At 44.8% G+C, this 20,946-nt stretch overlaps 1 non-coding gene across 1 annotated transcript; it reads right to left on the reverse strand.

Moving 5' to 3' along the window:
• Positions 1 to 339: 339 nt before the first annotated feature.
• Positions 340 to 413, reverse strand: TRNAN-GUU (transfer RNA asparagine (anticodon GUU)). The gene has a single exon. It is a non-coding gene; the product is annotated as a tRNA-Asn (tRNA).
• Positions 414 to 20,946: the final 20,533 nt, after the last annotated feature.

Below are 20,946 nucleotides of genomic sequence, written 5' to 3' on the forward strand. Positions count from 1 at the left end.
TCCCTACACGTGTGAGAAATATTCCTTTACGTCGAGTGATGAAGCCAATGAAAAGTATGTCAGAATACTCTGTTTTGAACATCCTATAACCCACGAGCTAAAAATAAATTTTTAATCAACGACGTTTCAGTCCGCTCTGATGAACTGTTTTCCCTGTCGTGAACTGATCTAAAATTTCGCCTGTAATTTATGGGGAAGTTGTCAGTAATTATGAGAGTTGATGTATGATATTGTAATGATTAGTATGCTACAGCAAATGCTGTAGTTGAGAAAATAATATAAAAAATGACTAAGAATTTCTTTCCTTCGTTAATGTACACTTTCATCAAATAAAACAATCGCCCCCGGGTGGGCTTGAACCACCAACCTTTCGGTTAACAGCCGAACGCGCTAACCAATTGTGCCACGGAGGCATTGATTACACCTTTAGGTGAAGCTATATACAAATTTCCTTATGCATCTGACAGGCTCTTGAAACTATGAAATATAGCTTCCTTCCTATTCCTTGTTGAAACCTGATTACCTTGTATTCCTAAGGTGTTGGGTAATAAGTTATCACAAGTTATATACACTGATGGATCTAAACAGGAGTCTTCTGGCAGGGCTGCATCTGCTCTTGTTGCCACCTCCCTAGTTAAGAACGATAATAAATTTGTTGAGTTAGGCATAAGAATTAACAACTGGGCGTCTACACTGCAAACTGAATTGTTTGCAATCCTAATGGCGCTAAAGCTAACCTATGATACTGAGCTTGACTCTATCATCATTACTGATTCTATGTCATCATTGAAGGCTCTTGGCTCATATAATGACTCCAACAACATGCTCATTGGGGAAGCCAGGTATAGATACTCAAAAATTAGGGACAAAGGAATTAATGTACAATTGCTATGGATCCCATCACACATTGGATTACTCCTTCATGATAAAGTTGATATGTTAGCCAAGAAGAGTATCCAGAAGGAGAACGTAGAATATAACTTTGGTATAACTGTGTCTAGCATTAGGAATAATATTAGGAGAGAAGTAAATAATGAAGATGATTGTTATAGGAATGCAGTTAGAAGCCTGAGTAGATCTATAACCCACTATGATAACATGAACGTAGATAAGTATGTTTATGGAGCAACTTGCAATGTGAACAGACTGACTGATGTTGTAGTGGCCAGGCTTAGGCTTGGTTACAAGTACTTCTGGCAGTTTGGGAGACACACAGATGATGATCAAACTAAATGTAAATTATGTGATCAGGCATATGGTCACTCTCTTGAACACTATGTGCTTAATTGTCCACTTATTGAGGAATACAGAGACAGACAGTATAATAACCTATGTGACATGTCAAGATATCTTATTAATGAAAATAAGATACCAGATATACTAAGCAAATTTCCTAAATTTGCTTGTAACAGATAAGTAAACTATAGATATGTAGATATAAATCCATATGTATTCCTGTTAACCCTTTGGGGCCTAGTTCCTAGGCCTTTTGTGTATCCATATGCTCTCGCGCTACCGTCCACAGGATGGATATGGGGTGCACAATAAACTAGCCACTTCGGTTTACCTGGAGAGAGTTTCGGGGGTCAACGCCCCCACGGCCCGGTCTGTGACCAGGCCTCCTGGTGGATCAGCGCCTGATCAACCAGGCTGTTGCTGCTGGCTGCACGCAAACCAACGTACGAGCCACAGCCCGGCTGATCAGGAACTGACTTTAGGTGCTTGTCCAGTGCCAGCTTGAAGACTGCCAGGGGTCTGTTGGTAATCCCCCTTATGTGTGCTGGGAGGCAGTTGAACAGTCTCGGGCCCCTGACACTTATTGTATGGTCTCTTAACGTGCTAGTGACACCCCTGCTTTTCATTGGGGGGATGGTGCATCGTCTGCCAAGTCTTTTGCTTTCGTAGTGAGTGATTTTCGTGTGCAAGTTCGGTACTAGTCCCTCTAGGATTTTCCAGGTGTATATAATCATGTATCTCTCCCTCCTGCGTTCCAGGGAATACAGGTTTAGAAACCTCAAGCGCTCCCAGTAATTGAGGTGTTTTATCTCCGTTATGCGCGCCGTGAAAGTTCTCTGTACATTTTCTAGGTCGGCAATTTCACCTGCCTTGAAAGGTGCTGTTAGAGTGCAGCAATATTCCAGCCTAGATAGAACAAGTGACCTGAAGAGTGTCATCATGGGCTTGGCCTCCCTAGTTTTGAAGGTTCTCATTATCCATCCTGTCATTTTTCTAGCAGATGCAATTGATACAATGTTATGGTCCTTGAAGGTGAGATCCTCCGACATAATCACTCCCAGGTCTTTGACGTTGGTGTTTCGCTCTATTTTGTGGCCAGAATTTGTTTTGTACTCTGATGAAGATTTAATTTCCTCATGTTTACCATATCTGAGTAATTGAAATTTCTCATCGTTGAACTTCATATTGTTTTCTGCAGCCCACTGAAAGATTTGGTTGATGTCCGCCTGGAGCCTTGCAGTGTCTGCAATGGAAGACACTGTCATGCAGATTCGGGTGTCATCTGCAAAGGAAGACACGGTGCTGTGGCTGACATCCTTGTCTATGTCGGATATGAGGATGAGGAACAAGATGGGAGCTAGTACTGTGCCTTGTGGAACAGAGCTTTTCACCGTAGCTGCCTCGGACTTTACTCTGTTGACGACTACTCTCTGTGTTCTGTTAGTGAGGAAATTATAGATCCATCGACCGACTTTACCTGTTATTCCTTTAGCGCGCATTTTGTGCGCTATTACGCCATGGTCACACTTGTCGAAGGCTTTTGCAAAGTCTGTATATATTACATCTGCATTCTTTTTGTCTTCTAGTGCATTTAGGACCTTGTCGTAGTGATCCAGTAGTTGAGACAGACAGGAGCGACCTGTTCTAAACCCATGTTGCCCTGGGTTGTGTAACTGATGGGTTTCTAGATGGGTGGTGATCTTGCTTCTTAGGACCCTTTCAAAGATTTTTATGATATGGGATGTTAGTGCTATTGGTCTGTAGTTCTTTGCTGTTGCTTTACTGCCCCCTTTGTGGAGTGGGGCTATGTCTGTTGTTTTTAGTAACTGAGGGACGACCCCCGTGTCCATGCTCCCTCTCCATAGGATGGAAAAGGCTCGTGATAGGGGCTTCTTGCAGTTCTTGATGAACACAGAGTTCCATGAGTCTGGCCGTGGGGCAGAGTGCATGGGCATGTCATTTATCGCCTGTTCGAAGTCATTTGGCGTCAGGATAACATCGGATAGGCTTGTGTTAATCAAATTTTGTGGCTCTCTCATAAAAAATTCATTTTGATCTTCGACTCTCAGTCTGGTTAGCGGCTTGCTAAAAACTGAGTCATATTGGGACTTGAGTAGCTCACTCATTTCCTTGTTGTCATCTGTGTAGGACCCATCTTGTTTAAGTAGGGGCCCAATACTGGACGTTGTTCTCGATTTTGATTTGGCATAGGAGAAGAAATACTTTGGGTTTCTTTCGATTTCATTTATGGCTTTTAGTTCTTCCCGCGATTCCTGACTCCTAAAGGATTCTTTTAGCTTAAGTTCGATGCTTGCTATTTCTCTGACCAGTGTCTCCCTGCGCATTTCAGATATATTGACCTCTTTTAGCCGCTCTGTTATTCTTTTCCGTCGCCTGTAAAGGGAGCGCCTGTCTCTTTCTAGTTTACATCTACTCCTCCTTTTTCTTAGAGGTGGCAAAATCTAAAAAATCTATCTAAGGTGTTGTATGTGAACTGATGTACTGCAGTGGAGGCAGGATCTGAGGTGTGCCTCGCATCCCATAACCTCAGCATATTGTGCATGAGTGTGTGTATGAGTCATGGTCAGGGATGAAGATAACATTTCGTTCGGATTTTTAACCCCGGAGGGTTAGCCACCCAGGATAACCCAAGAAAGTCAGTTCGTCATCGAGGACTGTCTAACTTATTTCCATTGGGGTCCTTAATCTTGTCCCCCAGGATGCGACCCACACCAGTCGACTAACACCCAGGTACCTATGTGCTGCTAGGTGAACAGGACAACAGGTGTAAGGAAACGTGTCGAAATGTTTCCACCCGCCGGGAATCGAACCCGGGGCCTCCGTGTGTGAAGCGGGAGCTTTTGCCTGGTGGCTAAAATATTAACGCTTAATATAAAAGTACAAAGATAATTCATGTGCTATAATAAAATCATAGAATTTATCAAATATTGTTCAAACGCACACACACACACACGCACGCACGCACGCACACACACACACACACACACACACACACACACAAACACACACACACAAACACACACACAAACACACAAACACACACAAACACACAAACACACACACACACACACACACACACACACACACACACACACACACAAACACACACACACAAACACACACAAGATGATGGATGTGGTACTGGAAAACCTCATGCATCAGCATGTTAGAGACACTACCAGAGAGAGAGATGAGGATGATCCAGCAAGACTGGACCTTGTATTCACCTTGATTAGCTCGGACACCGAGGATATCATGTATGAAAGGCCCCTAGGAGCTAGTGATCATGTGGTTCTGTGCTTTGACTACATAGTTGAGCTACAAGTGGAGAGAGTAGCAAGAATAAGATGGGAAAAACCAAACCACAAAAGGGGGGACTACACAGGTATGAGGAACTTCCTGCAAGACCTTCAGTGGGAGAGAGAACTGACAGGAAAACCGGTAAAAGAATTGATGGACTATGTGACCATGAAAATTTGTCTGGACTGCCTCCAAGTGAGTCGCCTACCCTGGCAAACTCTGTTGACACCGAGTTCTGAGGTCGGTACCTCAGCCTCACAAGTGGCTTATAGGACAGATTTTCACAAATGATTGATGTTGCAGGAAACTCGCCTGCATGCACGTGAAAAGGACTAACTTACTTGGTGTTGCAGCATATATCCTGATCTTCAACTTTCCTAAGCTTAGCCCCTTTGGACTTCCCCTCAGAAACCACATGCAACCGGGAGCCTTAAATCCTGCATTATTCAATCGTTATTAGTGACCTGCCTGCACCTCAGAAATTCCTATATCCAAGAGGATGTGTATCCCCTAGTATAACTATGCAGACACGGACACTAGCTTCCAGACTGACAAGGGACGCTGGTACTTACTGGGCATGCACTGCCTGCTGCGCAAAGGGCCTACAGATCAACTCACTCACAATTTTCCCTAGACAGAAATCTACCAGATAAAGTGAAGGTCTTGTCTTACTGTATGGGCCTGATGGAGGTCATCCATGGTACATCGAGGTGCCTCTACCAGATTTCCCCAGGTCTCAAATGTGAAGACACGTGGGGGGCACCATCTGCTGATCACGGCACGTCTTGTCCAGTTGGTGTCTGTTAAGAAGGACGCTATTGTGTCTTTGAGACCTGCGCCTCGTCATTCAAGCTAGGGTTGCCAGTTCTCCCTAGCTAACTTATCCTAGTGTTTGCCTACATTATCAGCCTATTACTACCTATGTTAAGGTCTTAGGTCTGCATAATTATTATCTACAGTTGCCTCAATAATCCTAATATTAGTGTCAGGGGCCCGAGACTGTTCAACTGCCTCCCAGCATACATAAGGGGGATTACCAACAGACCCCTGGCAGTCTTCAAGCTGGCACTGGACAAGCACCTAAAGTCGGTTCCTGACCAGCTGGGCTGTGGCTCGTACGTTATTTGCGTGCAGCCAGCAGTAACAGCCTGGTTGATCAGGCTCTTATCCACCAGGAGGCCTGGTCACAGACCGGGCCGTGGGGGCATTGACCCCCAGATCTCTCTCCAGGTAAACTCCAGGTAAACTAACAGTAAACTGTGATGAATGGTTTGAAAAACCGACAAGTTGAAGATTGAGACACTTATGCAGCATATGGGAATCTTTATTCAGGAAACGTTTCGCCACACAGTGGCTTCATCAGTCCAATACAAAGAGGAAGGCGTAAGGAGAGGAGGAGTATGAGGTAATCATTACCTCATACTCCTCCTCTCCTTACGCCTTCCTCTTTGTATTGGACTGATGAAGCCACTGTGTGGCGAAATGTTTCCTGAATAAAGATTCCCATATGCTGCATAAGTGTCTCAATCTTCAACTTGTCGGTTTTTCAAACCATTCATCACAACTGTCAGACACTGCAGCATCATGGGATCTTCTTACAAAGAATTCTTCAACGCTTGTTCAACCTTTGGACAAAGACCTACTTCGACTAGTGGATGGTACCACTATGATCCCGCCTCCGTCTGCTTCAAGTCACCTCACTACAGTATATAAGCCACGTCTACGGCCCTATGCTGTACATTCTACAAGATTGATGGACTGAACACATCGACTCCAGGCTGAGGGACTGATTACCTCATACTCCTCCTCTCCTTACGCCTTCCTCTTTGTATTGGACTGATGAAGCCACTGTGTGGCGAAACGTTTCCTGAATAAAGATTCCCATATGCTGCATAAGTGTCTCAATAATTAACAGTAAACTACCTACTCCTTCCCTGAAGGGTAAATCTATAAATTAAATAGTACCTTCATCCATGCCAACTCGGGGAGAGAAATGTGTTTATGTTCGGGGTTGGGTGTAAGGGCCCTCGAACGGTGTGTTTTTTGTTTTTGGATGGGTTCAAGGGCCATCGAACTCAGCCGTTCCATTACGGCCATTCTGGGACCCCTTTTGTACGCTGTATCTGTCCTGTGGAACTTTAGGGACAAAATAAATTTCTACATCCTCCCACCGGCGAAGGTAGGTACTAAGTCTAAATCAAGTTCACCTTCCATGAGCCCCCACGGCGGACCCTGGACATGAGTGCCGTCCAGCCACTCTCGTCGAGCAGACTCCGGTCTAACTTCAACCGTCAAGTTTCCCCTGCGGGGACCTCTGGGGGCGTAAACTTGTTGGTTCCGGTGGTCTTAGCACCCTTTCCTTTAACTTTAACATCTTTCGTATTCTTGCCTTGACTGAGCGGCTCCGTACTTTCCCACCCAGGGGCCCACATGCCCTGGTAGCCTTTTGTCCCACTAATACGATGTTCCCTGGATTTAATGGCAATCTATCTCCCTCTTTACGTACCCTGTACAAGTGTTTTCCCAAGGTGGCCGAGTGTTCGTCACTCCCTACATGGTTCAGCTTCCCTGGCAGTTCATAGTGTATACTGGTATTCATTATCACTACTCCCCCAGCTATCATGGGGACAGCTTCTCCTCTATCTGGCGTGGCAGGGAATTCAGGTGGAATCCTGCCGCCTATGATGTATCCTACTGGGGATCTGTATAAACCAATTCCTTCCTTAAACATCCGTCGTGTAGACAGGAAGTCATCTATGTGATTGGCTCCCACCAGGATCCCTACATTTCTGACTGTGTCAGTGGTAATTCCCTGGTCTGCCAGCTTCACGTCGTCTTTCAATCGCTTAGCTGCTGCAGCAAGACCTCTCGCTGTAATTGCCGTGGGTAGCGTGTCTATCACCAAGGCTGTAATGTCTCTGCGATGTCCACCTAATTTGACTGTGACATCCACCACATCATAAGATTTGGGTGGGACCTGACTTACAGCCCCTCCCAACATCATACTAACTTTCTTTGTGGCCTTCAACTTGAATTTAGCCACCAACTTCTTTGTTATCAAGGATACTTGTGCTCCTGGGTCAAAGAATAATCGGGTTGTTTTGGACCTGTGCCCACTCACAACCTTTGCCATGACTGTACGTAGGGCAGCACCTCCGTGATTCTCACTGGGATTAGAGACTTCACTCCCACTAATCACGCTGGCTACCATTTCAGGCTCGGATTCACTTTCTATCTCTACCTGAGAGATATCCCTACTAGCCTGGGGTTCCCTTAAATTATTGGGACATAGTGCAGTATTACCATTTATATGTATTCCTTCCTGCGTATAATTCCCGACTACCTGGACAAAATCTCCAGCTTCACCATTACTGTCTCCCAGGACAGCACCTCCAGCTTCACCATTACTGTCTCCCAGGACAGCACCTCCAGCTTCACCATTACTGTCTCCCAGGACAGCACCTCCAGCTTCACCATTACTGTCTCCCAGGACAGCACCTCCAGCTTCACCATTACTGTCTCCCAGGACAGCACCTCCAGCTTCACCATTACTGTCTCCCAGGACAGCACCTCCAGCTTCACCATTACTGTCTCCCAGGACAGCACCTCCAGCTTCACCATTACTGTCTCCCAGGACAGCACCTCCAGCTTCACCATTACTGTCTCCCAGGACAGCACCTCCAGCTTCACCATTACTGTCTCCCAGGACAGCACCTCCAGCTTCACCATTACTGTCTCCCAGGACAGCACCTCCAGCTTCACCATTACTGTCTCCCAGGACAGCACCTCCAGCTTCACCATTACTGTCTCCCAGGACAGCACCTCCAGCTTCACCATTACTGTCTCCCAGGACAGCACCTCCAGCTTCACCATTACTGTCTCCCAGGACAGCACCTCCAGCTTCACCATTACTGTCTCCCAGGACAGCACCTCCAGCTTCACCATTACTGTCTCCCAGGACAGCACCTCCAGCTTCACCATTACTGTCTCCCAGGACAGCACCTCCAGCTTCACCATTACTGTCTCCCAGGACAGCACTTCCAGCTTCACCATTACTGTCTCCCAGGACAGCACCTCCAGCTTCACCATTACTGTCTCCCAGGACAGCACCTCCAGCTTCACCATTACTGTCTCCCAGGACAGCACCTCCAGCTTCACCATTACTGTCTCCCAGGACAGCACCTCCAGCTTCACCATTACTGTCTCCCAGGACAGCACCTCCAGCTTCACCATTACTGTCTCCCAGGACAGCACCTCCAGCTTCACCATTACTGTCTCCCAGGACAGCACCTCCAGCTTCACCATTACTGTCTCCCAGGACAGCACCTCCAGCTTCACCATTACTGTCTCCCAGGACAGCACCTCCAGCTTCACCATTATTGTCTCCCAGGACAGCACCTCCAGCTTCACCATTACTGTCTCCCAGGACAGCACCTCCAGCTTCACCATTACTGTCTCCCAGGACAGCACCTCCAGCTTCACCATTACTGTCTCCCAGGACAGCACCTCCAGCTTCACCATTACTGTCTCCCAGGACAGCACCTCCAGCTTCACCATTACTGTCTCCCAGGACAGCACCTCCAGCTTCACCATTACTGTCTCCCAGGACAGCACCTCCAGCTTCACCATTACTGTCTCCCAGGACAGCACCTCCAGCTTCACCATTACTGTCTCCCAGTACAGCACCCCCAGCTTCACCATTACTGTCTCCCAGGACAGCACCTCCAGCTTCACCATTACTGTCTCCCAGGACAGCACCTCCAGCTTCACAATTACTGTCTCCCAGGACAGCACCTCCAGCTTCACCATTACTGTCTCCCAGGACAGCACCTCCAGCTTCACCATTACTGTCTCCCAGGACAGCACCTCCAGCTTCACCATTACTGTCTCCCAGGACAGCACCTCCAGCTTCACCATTACAGTCTCCCAGGACAGCACCTCCAGCTTCACCATTACTGTCTCCCAGGACAGCACCTCCAGCTTCACCATTACTGTCTCCCAGGACAGCACCTCCAGCTTCACCATTACTGTCTCCCAGGACAGTACCTCCAGCTTCACCATTACTGTCTCCCAGGACAGCACCTCCAGCTTCACCATTACTGTCTCCCAGGACAGCACCTCCAGCTTCACCATTACTGTCTCCCAGGACAGCACCTCCAGCTTCACCATTACTGTCTCCCAGGACAGCACCTCCAGCTTCACCATTACTGTCTCCCAGGACAGCACCTCCAGCTTCACCATTACTGTCTCCCAGGACAGCACCTCCAGTTTCACCATTACTGTCTCCCAGGACAAAACCTCCAGCTTCACCATTACTGTCTCCCAGGACAGCACCTCCAGCTTCACCATTACTGTCTCCCAGGACAGCACCTCCAGCTTCACCATTACTATCTCCCAGGACAGCACTATCAGCCCCACATTTACTGACTACCAGGACATCACCTCCAGTCTTACAGTTTCTGACTACATGGCCAGTATCAAGGGCAGTACCATTCAGCCCAGACTTTTTATGTTCCCATCTGTTGTAGAAAGCTTCCAGGTTGTCTATGAAAGCAGCTTTGATGTTATCCTCTTTTAATACCCTTGTGATTTTAGTCCACAGATTTTCCTCATTTGGGCATACCCAAAAACACTTCCCTGTTTTAATACTGCTTGTAGCTAGTAGCTTGTAGCTAGGGGATACTTATAACGAGGCTCACAAGGAACCTTAACAGGGGATACCTATGACGAAGTTCACAAGGGAAGGAACCTTAACATAGGGGATACCTATAACGAGGCTCACAAGGAACCTTAACATAGGGGATACCTATAACGAGGCTCACAAGGAAAGGAACCTTAACATAGGGGATACCTATAACGAGGCTCACAAGGAAAGGAACCTTAACATAGGGGATACCTATAACGAGGCTCACAAAGAAAGGAACCTTAACATAGGGGATGCCTATAACAAGGCTCACAAAGAAAGGAACCTTAACATGGGGGATACCTACACGAGGCTCACAAGGAAAGGAACCTTAACATAGGGACTGAATTCCTGGAAGAATCCAGAAACTGAGCAAGTAAAAGTAATTTTGACACAATCATACCCTAATATTTATTCTCAAGTGCTGAGTATATGGGAGTGTATACTTGCCATGTTATTGTAGCTCCCTCATGTACTGTGTATAAGGGAGTGTATACTTGTGAGGTTAGTGTAGCTCCCTCAAGTGCTGTGTATAAGGGAGTGTATACTTGTGATGCTAGTGTAGCTCCAAGTACTGTGGATAAGGGAATGTATACTTGTCATGTTAGTGTAGCTCCCTCAAGTGCTGTGGATAAGGGAGTGTATACTTGTGATGGTAGTGTAGCTCCCTCAAGTGCTGTGATTAAGGGAATGTATACTTGTGATGTTAGTGTAGCTCCCTCAAGTGCTGTGGATAAGGGAGTGTATACTTGTGATGTTAGTGTAGCTCCCTCAAGTGCTGTGGATAAGGGGGTGTATACTTGTGATGGTAGTGTAGCTCCCTCAAGTGCTGTGGATAAGGGGGTGTATACTTGTGATGGTAGTGTAGCTCCCTCAAGTGCTGTGGATAAGGGAGTGTATACTTGTGATGGTAGTGTAGCTCCCTCAAGTACTGTGTATAAGGGAATGTATACTTGTGATGTTAGTCTCGCTCCTTCAAGTGCTGTGGATAAGGGAGTATACTTGTAATATTAGTGTAGCTCACTAAAGCCATGAGGGAGCTACACAAACATCTAGTAATTCATCACAAACATCTAGACACTGTGTCGATTCCCCAACATTTATCTGCCTATAAACTGTATATACTTAAGTTAATAAAGATCGTGAAGAATCTTACTCTGCTCTTCGTTATTGTCCCTCTTATTCTAATGGATCTGGTGAATTTTGCAACTCTTTCAGAATTGCAAATTAGACAGAGCCGAAAGATTAACTGCCATACTAGCGTTTATTAGCTGATGAGAGATTTCAGGGGGGAGAGAGGGAGAGAGGGAGAGAGGGAGAGAGGGAGAGGGAGAGAGAGAGAGAGAGAGAGAGAGAGAGAGAGAGAGAGAGAGAGAGAGAGAGAGAGAGAGAGAGAGAGAGAGAGAGAATGACAGTGGATCAGAGAGAAGAGATTATTAGGCAAGTTTAGAAGTTTTTTTTATATATATTTTATTGAAAAGACATACATAGTACATAAAAGTTCAGTTTAATATGTTTATTATGCACCACATACCCATCCAGTGGGCGGTAGTCAAAAGATTACAGAGGTACATAATGGGTCCAGGGACTGGGCCTCAAAGTTTTGATAGCTGAGCAAGTTACAGAGGTAATGAATTCACAATTTACAAAGGTAATGAACTCACAATTTACAAAGGTAATGAACTCCAGGTAGGTCTAGTCACAATCATGACAAGTTACAAAGGTATTTACAGATTACAGAGGTACACAATGGGTCCAGGGACCGGGCTCCAAAGTTTTGATGGCTGAACTAGGTACAAGGTAATGAACTCACAAGTTACAAAGGTAATGAATACTGTAAGAATGGTTACTTACGTGTATACATGGCTGCAATCATGAACAAATTTTAGAGTAATGAGCAATTCACACTTCCACACCCGGTCACAACTGTAGTGAGTTATTGGTGCAAATGTTGATTGCTGAGTCTCTCTCTCTCTCACACACACACACACACACACACAAATTCATACACACACACACATAATCACACACACACACACACACACACATATACACAAACTCATACACACACATGCACACACACTCATACACACACACTCATACTCACACACACACACACACACTCATACACACACACACACACACACAGGGGTCAGGGGAGACATGATAACGACATATAAAATACTGCGTGGAATAGACAAGGTGGACAAAGACAGGATGTTCCAGGGAGGGGACACAGAAACAAGAGGCCACAATTGGAAGTTGAAGACACAGATGAGTCAGAGAGATAGTAGGAAGTATTTCTTCAGTCATAGAGTTGTAAGGCAGTGGAATAGCCTAGAAAATGACGTAGTGGAGGCAGGAACCATACACAGTTTTAAGACGAGGTTTGATAAAGCTCATGGAGCGGGGAGAGAGAGGGCCTAGTAGCAACCGGTGAAGAGGCGGGGCCAGGAGCTAGGACTCGACCCCTGCAACCACAAATAGGTGAGTACAAATAGGCGAGTACATTGGTAATGCTTTATTTACAGCTAGCAAAGTCAGGGTATTTCTCCAGAATGGTCTGTAATATACCACTGTGGATAAAATACTTAGCCATTTCTTGAACACTTCTGAGTGAGTTGTTTCTAAATTCATTAATTTTATCGCACTCCAGTACATAATGACGCAGGGTGTGACAATAATCCATCTGGCAAAGTTTACATTTCGTTTGGTCTACATCTGGTGGTGGTGATTTAACCTGCCAAAGATACTTGTAACCCAGCCGGAGCCGGGCAGTAGTGACATCCAAGAGTCTGCTTATTTTGTTGGATGCACCATAGACATGTGGCTCCTCCTGCATGATAGAATGATGATAGATGGACTCACTGGTGTCAATCTCCCTGAGCCTTAAGTCCATAAAATTCAGCTGAAGTTCTTTTCGTATTATTGTTCTCAAACTACTACCTGACAAACCAAGATTGTAATCTACTCCCTCTTTGAAAGCATACAGCTTAGCCAATTTATCAGTTCTATCATGCATCTGAAGACCAATGTGAGATGGAATCCACAGCATGTGCACTCTGACTCCACTGTCTACAATCCTACCATACCTGTGTCTGGCTTCTGACACAAGCATGCCACAATTTATGCTTAATGAGTTGGGAGCATTTATGGATAACAGAGAATCAGTTACAATTAAACTGTCAATCTTTGATACGTAGATGCATTTCAATGCAAGGAGTATGGCAAACAGTTCTGTCTGAAGGGTAGAGGCCCAATTATTGATGCGTGCTCCAATTTCTTTAAGAGAGCCATCACTCTGTACGACAACAGCAGCACTACCAGCTGCACCAGTGGATTGGTGAACAGAACCATCAACGTAAATAATTTGCGAGAGTGTGTGCTGTGTGACTAAGTTATCAATACAGCTTAAGGCCTCATGTTTGGCTTCAAGGCGAAGTTTTGGTTGTGATTTAAGAAGTAGTTTGGGGGGAAATGGAGGAATGGTAGGTTGGAATGGGGTAATATTCCATGGAGCGGAGAAGTGCCGCTGTTGCCTTACTTGACATTGATCATGTATCTGATTCATGCGGAGGTCGGTTCCAGTCTTTTCGATCCATCTGGAGGAGTGTTCACCAGTGCTGAGGAAAGTTTGGAGGGCTTCTGTGCAGGGGTTTGAATGAGCTTGCCTGAGCACATTAACCCCAATTAGGATATTTCTTTCAGTAACACGATCTCTGATGCTTGGAATATCAAGTTCTTTTTGCATATTTAAAATTTTGGCAGTACGAGGGCATCCTAGGATGATCCTCATTGCTTCGTTCTGCAGTTTTTCCAGCCCTCCAAGCTTCCAGTCAGACACAAGAGCAAGTAGTGGCGCAGCATAATCAACCAATGATCTAATATAAGCAAGATACATAATTTTCACAATTTTAACATTAGCACCATACCTGGGGTGAAGCCCTGCCACAACTCTAAGTGCTCTTAGTCGTTCTTTGTATTGGCGACAAAGTCTTGTTACAACAGGTCCAAGTAGTGGAACCTCAAAGCCTTGATACCTGTATCTGCTTACATATTCTAGAAGAGACCCATCATGCAATTGGATCTGACGAACTGTGCCTCTCTGTCGAGGAGGACGCCTATTGAGTATCTTTGTTTTATCAGTAGAGATTATTGTTGTGATAGAAACACAGGCCTTATCTCTAGGCTTTATTGAACATAGAATCTTCATAGTACTTCTGCAACAACAAAATATAATGACTAGTACATCTAATAATGGCTTCTACAGGGATGGTGATGTCTTGCATATGTCAAGAGAAAAGTTATAACTACAGGCCACATATTTAAACTCACCATGTAATCTGCATCGCTGATAAATGGATAAAGTAGGAGAGAATCACACACCATGTGTTGGTGCCCATGACACACACCAAACTGTTGTTGTTGTTAAGGGCCCCTAGAGGTGGTGCAGTATTATCCTGCTGCTGCTCCCCACAGGACCAGTATCACTACAATCTCCCCCTTCTAAAATATCAGAGACAGTAATCTCCCAAACTGTTAGGTGGGCGACGTACACGTCCCGACCTTCGTAGCCCTTGAGCCTCTTCACCAGGTTCGATATTTTCCAGCGGGGTTTGATTAACTGCTGGAGCAGAATCCTCTATTTCCATAGGGGTAGTCTCAAGGGGCTTTCCAGGAGAAAACGAAGCATCTTTCACATCTATTGGTGTATCTTGAGATTCCACACTAATAGGGATTTCAACTGGGGCTAAATGTCTTGTAGATACTGTAGTCTCTTCACCATTTTGGTAGCGAATGTGGGCGTAATGTGGATTAGCTTGCAGGAGCTCTACCTCTTCCACTAAAGGATCCGTCTTGTTCATCCTACGGTGACTCTTCAGGAGAACGGGTCCAGGATGACATAACCAAGTGGGCACGGAGGCTCCCGTAGAGGAACGACGTGAATAGTTGAGGAGTCTTTCATGAGGGGTTGCATTAGTAGCTGTGCACAGCAGTGATCTAATAGAGTGAAGAGCATCAGGTAGGACAGTTTGCCAGTGTTGAACAGGTAGATTGCGCGACTTTAATGTCATTGTAACTGCCTTCCATATAGTACCATTGAACCGCTCCACTTGACCATTGCCTTGAGGGTTGTAGCTTGTTGTTCTGCTGCAGGCAATACCTTTGCTAGCCAAAAACTCCTGAAGTTCGTTACTCATGAACGAGGATCCCCTGTCTGAATGGATATAAGCTGGCATACCTAAAATAGAGAACAACTGTGAAAGACAACTAATAACAGTTGAAGCAGCCATATTTGCACAGGGGAATACAAAGGGAAACCTTGAATATTCATCTACTATGTTAAGGAAATACCTATTCTGATTTGTGCTTGGTAGAGGTCCTTTGAAATCTATATTCAATCTTTCGAAAGGCTGGGTGGATTTTATGAGATGAGTCTTCTCTGGCTGATGAAAGTTTGGCTTGCACTCTGCACATACTCTGCATGCTCTGATCACTTGTCGCACATCTTCCACTGAGTAGGGCATGTTCTTTGATTTGACAAAATGGTACAGGCGTGTAACTCCTGGGTGACACAAAGCCTTGTGGAGAGCTGAGAGTGATTGCAAATCATGACATGCTGCTCCACAGTGGGACCTAGAGAATGCATCAGGTGAGATGTTCTCTTGACCCGGTTGGTACAGAATATCAAAGTCATAACACGATAGTTCCATCCTCCAGCGTAATATCTTGTCATTCTTTATCCTACTTTTGTGCCTCTTGTCGAACATATACATCACGGACCGTTGGTCAGTCCTTATGGTGAAATGTCTACCAGTTAAATAATGCCTCCAGTGGCGAACTGCTTCTATGATGGCCTGGGCTTCCTTTTCTACAGCAGCATAACATTTCTCTGATCCTTGAAAAGTTCTCGAAAAGAAGGCTACTGGTCGTCCTGCCTGAGATAAGACTGCAGCAATGGCAATGTCAGATGCATCCGTTTCCACTTCGAATGGTAGGGACTCATCAATGGCTTGAACTACTGAGTTTTCAATGTCCTGTTTGAGAGTATGGAAAGCGGCTTCTGCTTCCTTTGTCACAGGAAATGTGGTAGCACTCAATGGGCGGACTTTACTTGAATAGTTGTAGATCCATTGTGAGTAATAAGCAAAGAGACCAAGAGTTCTTCGGAGTGACTTTTTGTCTTGAGGCATTGGAAGTTTCCGTAGAGGTCGTAGTCGTTCAGGGTCTGGGAATATTGAACCTCCTTCCACTACATAACCAAGGATGCTAAGCCTTTTAGTTGAAAAAGTGCACTTTTCCTCATTGTAACTGATATTTTTCTTCTTGGCGGCTTCCAAAAACTTATCAAGGTTTGCATCATGTTCCTCCTGGGTCTTGCCACAAATGGTAACATTATCTAAATACGCGTAGGTTCCCATGAGTTGCTCTTCCTGAATGAGTGAATCCATAATTCGTTGGAAGCAGGCTACCCCATTGGTGACTCCAAAAGGGACTCTGGTAAACTGATACAGGCCATCACTAGCCTGAAACGCTGTGTATAGTTTATCTTCATTCCTTATAGGGACTTGATGATAGGCACTCTGCAGATCAATTGTGCTAAACACGTAGTACTGAGCAATTTTGTTCACTGTATCGTCAATTCGAGGTAGAGGGTACCCATCAAGAAGTGTAAATTTGTTGATTGTCTCAGAGTAATCGATAGCCAGTCTCCGTTTCCTATAACCATCTTTAACAACAACAACCTGTGCACGCCAAGGGGAATCACTCGGTTCTATAATACCCTCCTTCAGCAGCCTCTGAGTTTCTTTCTCAATGAACATCCGATCCTCATAAGAATAGCGGCGTGACTTAGCTGATATAGGATGGCAATCCGCGGTAAGATTTGCAAACAGCTTTGGTGGGTCTACCCTTAAAGTGCTAAGTCCACAGACAACAAGAGGAGGCAGTTCACCTCCATATGTTAAGGTGACACTACCATGCAGCTTCTGAAAGTCCTGACCAAGGATAACATCAGAGCACAGTTGTGGCAGAATAGCTAAATGTACATCTTGATAATCCTTTCCATTAACTCTGAGATTTACCTTACAAAACCCTAAGGTCTGAATAGAGAGAGATGTTGATGCCATTGAAACGGTACCTGATGAGTGATGTAGAGTCAAGGAGAGCCGTTTAACTAAGTCAAGGTTGATGAAACTCTCTGAGCTGCCACTATCAATAAGACCATCTACTTCTGTTCCTTTGATGAATACTTTCACAACTGCCTTTGACAGTGAATTTGGAGTAGCCGCAGAAGTCACTGTTGCTAGAGTCGCATGATCACTGGAATGTGTGGAGGCACTAGCTCTTGTTGATGCATTAGCACGACATACTTTAGCAAAGTGACCTTTCTTGTGGCATTTATGGCACATTGCTTCACGAGCAGGACACTTTGGACGTGGATGTCTTGAAAAACCACAAAAGAAACACACCGTACCTGCTGCTGCTGTCACTGAGGCAGGTTCCCCAGTAACTTCATTGCAAGAGTCTTGGTCAGGAATTGCAGCACTTACCACTCGAGAAGGCTGAGTGGTACTGTATACTTCAGAATTCTTCTGGGCTGAATCTAGAGCTCTTGCCTGATCAAAGGCAGCGGCTAAGTCGAGAGTTTTATTCTCCAATAAACGCTGCCTTATTATTGGTGATTGCAGGCCACTGATAAAAGCATCCCTGATGGACTCTTCACAATACTGAGCAGCTGTCACTGCTTGGAAGTGACAGTCCTTACCTAAAATTTTCAGTGCTTGAAAGTATTCCTCTAAGGATTCATCAATCTGCTGGCGGCGAGTTGCAAGGCGATAGCGTGTAAAGATTTCATTTGTAGGTTTAATATACTGAGACTTGAGGGTTTTGATAGCATCTTCGTAGGTATTACACTCAGAAATAGCCTCATATATCTTAGGTGACACAAAATTGATGAGCAGACTTAGTTTATCTAGATCTTCTTTAGGAAGGGCTCCCAAGAAGTTTTCGAAAGTCTTAAACCAGTGCTTCCATTCCTGAGCAGCCGTTGATAAGCTGGGGTCACAGTCTAGCCTCTCAGGTTTCAGTAAACGCTCCATGTTGTGATGTAGTCTAGCGCAGGATCACCACCAGGTAGCCCAGGATTCTATGTTCAATAAATTGTTGTGATAGAAACACAGGCCTTATCTCTAGGCTTTATTGAACATAGAATCTTCATAGTACTTCTGCAACAACAAAATATAATGACTAGTACATCTAATAATGGCTTCTACAGGGATGGTGATGTCTTACATATGTCAAGAGAAAAGTTATAACTACAGGCCACATATTTAAACTCACCATGTAATCTGCATCGCTGATAAATGGATAAAGTAGGAGAGAATCACACACCATGTGTTGGTGCCCATGACACACACCAAACTGTTGTTGTTGTTAAGGGCCCCTAGAGGTGGTGCAGTATTATCCTGCTGCTGCTCCCCACAGGACCAGTATCACTACAATTATCAACCCCAGGTCCTGACACGAGGCTAGTACATGATTAAGAATGTTTTGGGTGTTGGAGAATCCGGTGGTGTGAATCATTATATCATCAGCAAAACTAATCACATAATTATGGGGCTGACTAGGCATAGCATTAAGTAATGCATTAATTAGAATATTGAACAGTGTGGGACTGAGCACACCTCCCTGTGGGGTTCCTAATTCAAAGTCTTTAGTTACACTTCTATGTCCCTGGAACAACACAGACGATTTTCTGTTGGACAGGTAGCCTTTAATCCAGCGGAGAAGCCATCCTCCAACATCCATTCTGGCAAGTTCACTAATTATTACATGTCAGTTGGCTACATCGAAAGCGGATTTAAGGTCAAGGAAGGTAGTGTAGGAGCTGTCAGTGTGCAGGGTGAGAAAGGTGGCTATGCAATGATGCACGCTCCTTCCATGCATGAAACCATGTAACCGGGGAGACAAAAATTGTTTGATTCTGTACATGAGACGATTAAGAATCATTCTCTCAAATGTTTTACACAAGCAGCTAGTAAGAGATATTGGGCGAAATGCATTTTGTTGATTGGGCTTAGGAATTGGAATGATGAGGCTGTTGGTCCAAGATTGAGGGAGCTCCCCAGTTACATAGCTCATGTTATATAATTCAAGTAATGGATTACCTGGTACTCGACACAGCAATCTGAGTATGTTGTAATACCATCCTCACCAGGCGACGTGGAGTTGCCCTTAGTTAGCGCTGCATCAAGTTCATAATTAGTGAAAGGAATGTTGCAATCATCCGCCTTGCTGAGCATAAAGCAAACAAGTCTCTCCCTTGCATCATATTTGTCATTTAATTTTGCCTGTGTGGTACTGGGAAGATTGTCATAGCTAGATGTAGCAGCCCAAGCACTGACTAACTCATTCGCCCTATGCAAGGGATGAGGGTGCGCGATCTGCCCAGTTCGGTTACCCTTAATTCTATTTATGTCCCTCCATGCCCGGCTAAGTGGGGTGTGAGCATTAAGACCGTTGACAAATTTTTCCCAGTCGGTTTGCCGCAGCTCTGTCATACGCTCTCTGGCAGCAGCAAGGGCAGTTTGGATGAGCCTCAGCATTCCAGGGGTACGATGTTTTCTATAGGCTAGGCCTAGTCTGCGAGCAGTACGTTTCAGTGTACGAAGTTTAGAATCATTGTAATAAGTATGGTTTTTGAAGGAGGTATGATTATTATGGAAGTTTGTTGGGTTTAGAGTACCAAGAGGTTGCAGTGGCGGCTCTAAGTAGTTCTGAATACTGCTCACAAGGTCATCGTTGAAGGTCTCTACAGAGGAACACTCATAGGAATTATACCAGTCAGTCACATGTGCAACAAAGTCATCATGCTGATCTGTGGGAACATTAAAACGTTTCCGTTTGAATATCCCACCAGGAAGGATAGTATTACCAATATCTAGAGAGGTTAGCCTAGGGAAATGATCAGACGCTATATCTGTTACAATGGAAGACTCACAGCTGGCAGAAGTAATGTTGAAGCCCAGGCACAGATCAAGGATGCCTCCATAGATATGTGTGGGTTCAAGGTCACCTACAATTTGGACATTATCATGACTGTTTAAGAGTGACAACAGTTGATTGCCATTACGATTACCAAACTGTGAGTTTCCAATGCTTTTGTGTCTCGCATTGTAATCGCCAATAATAAGAGTAGGCTCAGAATGAGCACAAGTTGGGAGCTCCAAGTAATTAAACTTATCAGCAGGAGCATACAAGTTAAATATGTTGAGAGCAGAGTTCCCAATATAAATCCTAACACCGTGATATTGTAGCCCCTCTGTTTTCTTATGTGCAAGAAGTTGATGGGGAAGAGATTTTTTAATATATATAACACAAGAGTTAGTAGATTTGAGGTTATATGCAACAAATGATGGTAATTTAGGGGGTTGGGATTTTTCAGGGACTCTGCACTCTTGTAGACACACAACATCAATGGGTTCGGTGGTTACTTTATGATGAAGTTCAGGAAGTCTTTTTCTAAGTGATGCAATGTTCCAGCTTAATATAGAAAGTTTATACGAGTTTTGATCCATTATAGTAGTCCTGGGATCATCTTGAGTTTCTCAGCATAATGAAAAAATTGTTCATATAAATAGCAGACCTTATCAATGTCAACAGTGCTACTCTTGTCCATGAGTTGGATAAGTGCACCTCCAGTT

This window comes from Cherax quadricarinatus, chromosome 12, assembly GCF_038502225.1.
Source record: "Cherax quadricarinatus isolate ZL_2023a chromosome 12, ASM3850222v1, whole genome shotgun sequence".
NCBI lineage: Eukaryota > Metazoa > Arthropoda > Malacostraca > Decapoda > Parastacidae > Cherax > Cherax quadricarinatus.